Source organism: Grammomys surdaster, unplaced genomic scaffold (genome assembly GCF_004785775.1).
Source record: "Grammomys surdaster isolate TR1022 unplaced genomic scaffold, NIH_TR_1.0 373, whole genome shotgun sequence".
NCBI lineage: Eukaryota > Metazoa > Chordata > Mammalia > Rodentia > Muridae > Grammomys > Grammomys surdaster.
Genome location: NW_021604792.1, coordinates 2162412 through 2168413, shown reverse-complemented (window position 1 = coordinate 2168413; position 6002 = coordinate 2162412).

Sequence of the window (6002 nt, the reverse complement as noted above, 5' to 3'; positions counted from 1 at the left end):
TACTTTGGCTGCCAACATGTTGATGTTGTTAAAGACAAGCTTTAATATGATGGGCAGGAGTGAAAGTATCTCTAAGACAAAAAGGTCTAGCATGATCAAGCTACATATGCCATTCTTGAAGCTTGACCAGATGTAAATATTGATATCAGGCCATGAATAATTTTATCAGCAGTATCTGCTGGATCAGAGCTCAGTGAAGCAGCATACTTTAAATTCATAATCTCAATGTGCAAAGCTAGAACATCCAAAGAGGTGTTAGATTATGCCAAATACCCTGCAAGTGTCTTTGAACCTTTTCCTAATTATAGTGGCTGTCATTGGAAATTTTAGAAGTAACACAAATCCATTGTTATTTGGCATGGCACTCAAGATGGTTCCTTACATTTAAACCCTGAACCTCCTCTCCAATAATTTGAATAGTATCATAAAAAGCATCAATTTGTTATTCCAAATGACTATCTAAATATGCTTGAATACTCAGAATATTAGTACCATTTTTTGCTAGGTAATTAACAAACATAGCTGTCTTAACTTCTTGTGTCAAAGCAATTGTGGAAGCAGTGGTGCTAGCTATTAATGCAATCAAAGCTGCTATACCAACAATAGTCAAGCCCACTATCTTCTTGCTTCTGCTTAAAGCCTGACTCACTTCTTCCAATACTTGCAAGTTTTTCAAAATACCAAGATCCTGTAGTACTCACAAGCAATAAAAGAAAAGCTGGTTGATAGACCACCATAACAGATATGCCAGGTTTCAATACATTAACACAATTAGAAAGTGTACAATCAACACAGCTTACATTGAATACTGTAGAAGAAACAAAAGTAATTTTAACATGATAATTAAAAGAGCCTTAACACATCCATTAACACTTGTTTGAAATCCAGACCCTGTTCCAACTTTATCTCTTGCTAGCATCATAGAGAATTATAGCTAACTTCCTAATATGTCTCTTAAAATGTCCAGAACCACTCTTCCAAATGAAGACTGTCATTTCCAATATTGGATTGATTTCTAGACCAGTCCATGAATGAGTCAGAATAACTTGTCACATTAAAGGAAATAGAAGAGTCATTATAACTTCTGTTTTTTATTCTCTGTCCCACAAAGTCTAAAAGCTTAAAGCAAGGCAGCTTGTCCAATCTGGGATATAGGTAAGCAAAGGTGGGTCAGGAACATGTGTCCAATACAGCTTCCCAGTCACCATTGTCAGGGCAATCAGCAAGCTCACAAGTCAACATCATTCTTTTTCCCAGCATCAGCATGTCTCACCACCATACTCCTGCAACATCCTGTGGAAGAAACCCAAACATTCCCTCTTCCCCATATTTAACACCTGATCTGTGTCATGGCATATGCCTGTAAGTGGATCCTTCCATTTCACCTAGCCATAAGTATGCCTAGTTGTAGGATACCATAGACACCCAGCAGTGAGTTCCTTGGCATCCAAATTTTAAAATTTTTAAATAAAAGAACATGATTTAAATAAATTAGTGGTATATGGGGATATAACTCCCCCTTTTTTATTTTATGAAGATATTGTTTTAAAGTTCTACAATATCTGTTCTTTAATACCTTGTCCTTGATTAAAAGGAATCTCAGTAATATGGTTAATATTAAATTGCTGACAAAACATCTTAAATGCTTGACTGTAATAGCCAGTTCTATTATGTGTTTAATCAGATTTGGAACAACCAGCATAGAAAAACAATGTAGGCAATGACTAATTACATTTTTAGTTGCTTTTCCTGTTAAAGCAGCTGTAATTTAAAAGCCTGAAAATTTGTCAATAGTCACATGTACCTATTTTAATTTTTTAAAGTCAGAAATATGAGTAACATCTATTTGTCATAATTGATTAGGTATAAGTCCTTGAGAATTAATACCATTATGTGGTACAGGAAGAAACTGAGGACATTCAGGACAAGTTTTTACAATTTGATGTGCACATTCTCTAGAAATACCATATTGTTGTCTCAAGCTATTACTATTTTGATGATGTAAAGAATGAGATTATTTGGCTAACTGTTCCTGTGTAAGGCCTATAACCTTCTTGGTATACAAATCTGCTGTAGCAGTGCCCTCACTAAGGGATCTGGGCAGTCCAGTATGAGCTCTTAAATATCCTACAAAATAAGGAACTGCACATTCTTTTACATTGAGTTGTATTTGTATAAGTAATTGTAAAATTTGAGAATTAGAAATATCTAAAATATCAGTATTCTGCAATAACCATTTTAAATCCTGTTTAGAATAAAAAATAAATATTTCATCAGGTTCTTTCCCAAAATATTTTTTTGATTCTATCCTATAATCCTGTATTAACACAGCTACAGCTTCCTAATAGGGTGTTAAAACTTTACTTGGATATGAAGCAAGATGAATCCACATTAATGGTCCCTTCTGCCAAAGGACTGCTGTGGGCACATGAGGTGTAGCAAGGATGCAAGCAGTCAACAATTGATCATAGTCTATATAATTAGCTATATATTAGCTATACATATTAGCTATATATTAGCTGTTGGCTAATAGCTTCCTCCACCTTCTGCAAAGCTATCAGTCCCTCATCAGTTAATTGTCGAGGGGAATTAGGATTAGCATCCCCCTTGAGGGTATCAAACAGAGGTTTAAGTTCTCCTGTAGTAAGCTTAAGATGAGGCCTTAGCCAATTAACATCTCCTAACAACTTTTGAAAATCATTAAAAGCAAACTCTCTTTTTTATGCCATGTACGCCTGCAAGTCAGAAGAGGGCACTAGATTCCATTACAGATGGTGTTAAGCCACATGTGGTTGCTGGGAAGTGAACTCAGGACCTCCAAAATAGCAGTCAGTGCTTTTAACTGCTGAGACATCTCTCTAGCCATAACTATCTTTTCTTATTGGAATTTTCTATGCCACAGTCTGCCTATGATATAACTGAGGTCCCAGATATTTAAAAACATATTGCTTTTGAATATTTTCTGGAGCAACAAGCACTCCCCAGAATTTTAAAGCTCGTTATATGAGAGCAAAGGCTTGCAGTAAAATTCCTTTAGAGGGATCAGCTAATAAAACATCCACATAATGAATAATATACATTGAAAGATTCAAACTTCTAACTTCTTGTATTGAAGCAGCAACAAAAGTTTTTACATAATGTAAGGCTAACACAAAATTTTCCAAGCATTGCTTCATGGATTCTTTAAAATTACAAGCAAACTCACTAAATGCAAACCTCCCACAGTCACCAGAACGTAAAGGAACAGTATAAAAGCCATCCTTCAAATCTATGATAATTCTACATGCATTTCTTGGAATGGCAGCTAGAGTAGGCAAGCCAGGCTGCAAAGCCTCCACAAATCTTAAAGCATCATCAACCCTCTGCCACAAACTCTGCAACAATCTACACCTGTCTGATTTTTTCTTAATTACAAACATGTGTGAGTTAGAATCCTGAACCTGTGATCTAACTGCAAATTGCAGGCAATGAGACACTAGTAGTTCAACCACAATCTTTGAGGTTCCCTTGTAACACTAGTGCACAACCATAACTTTGGAAAGTAGAACTCAACCTCCAACAATCAATCCAGTCTCTCCAAATCAATACCAATTGCATCACGCCCATGCTGCAAAATTTGGCTGCCAGTTCCTGCACACAAAAGCAAGACAGTACAGCCTCCAATACATCAAAGAGACACTGCCCTAAATCTTTTATAAGCCTTTATAACATATAAAATATTACCTAGTTTAGACATGTCTTTAGAGGCCTGTTTCTCTGGACTGGCTCATGACACATGTTGCTGTTTAGAATGACTCCAACCCCGAGTTACCAGTTTTAAACCAACTTTATTTTAACAATGTTACAAATTTTTAATCATACCCAATAAACTTATAGGCCAATAATCTATAACCAAGACATGCAGAATATGTTTGTAATTTTAAAACTAGTTAGAAACAAAAATGAAGTGGCTACCCATATTTACTTATTTAAACCAGGCAAAATTCGTATTTTTCTAGCTGTAATTTCAAGAGAAGCACCTTGTCACCTGCTGAACCCAATAGTCATAGTCACAGGTTTTTCTAGGAGAAACAACGGTCAGCTCCTTACCATAGAAGCCAAAAGAATGCTTGCCCCTTTAAGAGCAGCTTTTACAGACAATGAGCCCCTGGCAGGACTTCTTCAGCTATGCTAGACTCCTAACTACAGGTGTAGGACTCCAAAGGCCAATTGAAACTGCGTTTTATTTTTACTCTTTTTTTAAAACTAGTTAAAAACTGAATCAAAGGCTGAACAACCAGCAGATAAAGTTTTAATCGTTTTTTTTTTTCTTTTAAACATGAAACACGGAACATTCAAGCAACAAAACAAAAACACAGACATGGACAGATTGGTGCACCAAGGACAGACAATAGACAGAGAGGGAAGAGGACTAGATGTCCCATGAAAGGGACCCAGATATCCTAATTAAGTGATCCCGAACTAAGCATTTCTCCAGTAGGAGCCAGAGAGAAGGCAGAATGTCTCCTGACCTCTTCCTGTTCCTAGGAGAGCTCTGAGATAGCTTATCTTCATTTTCCTTCTGTTACTCCAAAGCATCCCCAGATTGTCCGGGAGGACTGCTTTTCTCAAACTCAAGTCTAAGGTGTAAACTATCTCTAGTCAGAGTCCAAAGACTAAAAGCATCTATGAGAATTAACCTTGACTTCTCTAGATTTTAGCATAACTCTAAACACATACACAAAACACATCTTACCATTACCTTATCCTTCTACAAAGTTTACTTACCACTGGCCCAAGTCTTCTTTGCTTTCCTTTTCGAGTGCTTCCAATTCCCACACGGTATCCTTCACTGTATCCTGCTTACTGGAGCTCCAACGTTGAGGCGCCATCTGACCAAGCCAGCTTAGTCAGTCAACGGGTTCTCCAGCGCAGGAGTGAGGATTAAAAAGAAAAAAGATGATTAGACAACATTGTAGTATGACCCCAGCCAGTTCTGATGCTGAAGGCTGAAGCTCCTCAGAACCTTCTTGGCCAGCATTTCCCATTTACCCTGGCACTTCTCGATCTATCAATTCCCCCCATGAACCGCCTTCTTTAGCAGTTCTTTCTTTGTGAGTTTGTGCTGAATTTTGCTTTTAGTGTTTTATAACTTATATATTTAGAGCTCACTCGTTTTAATATCTATTATGGATGAGGATTTAGATGTGATAAAATGTCAACGTGTCTGAGTTTCCCCAAACTCAGAGGTGCCTTCCTAGAGCACTCTTGTACTCGCCAGCATGGCTAAGAAAAAAACCTTTCCTTACGGTCATTTTTTATAGACAATGTATCTCTGCCCTGATATATCTCAGAACTTTCATTTCATCTTTAGTATTCTCCAATTTCACTCCTATTTGTCCCAAACACTATTTTTACTTTTGCTTCTCTGTCTCACCAAGGAAAGTAGGCGTTTTGTTTGAGGACCATTTTTTTCCTCTCCTATAACTTTACTGCACCTACAGCTTCTGGGGCAGATGGATTATTGCCTAAAATACTTTTCTCTTCTTCCTGGAGAAGAACTGTTAACCCCCATCATCTTATGTAAGACTTGGACCCTTCAGTTGCTCAAGTCAGGAGAATTCAAATGGCTGATCATTCTATTCAGAAGGATTTGCTGAATTTTTGTTGTTGCGACAAAATGCCTCACAGAACCAAGGTTAGGGTGGCAGAATTTATTTTTCTCATGAGAGCCATGATTTCCATCTATGTTAATTTATATCGTGTCCTTGGTCCCAAAGCAATGTAAGTGTATAAATTATGGGAGTGAGACTGTGTTGAAAAGGTAGGTCTTCTCTCACAGAAGACAGGAAGCAGGGGCCAGAAAAGGGACTAGAGACAACTTTCAAGATAATGCTTTTGTTCCCCTAGTTTCTCCAGCTACAACACATTTCTCCATGAATTCCCCCCCAAAAAACACCTGAGACCGAGTATGGAGCCTGCACGGGACTGGACTGGCTGAAACCAGAGCAAGTACTGAGCAA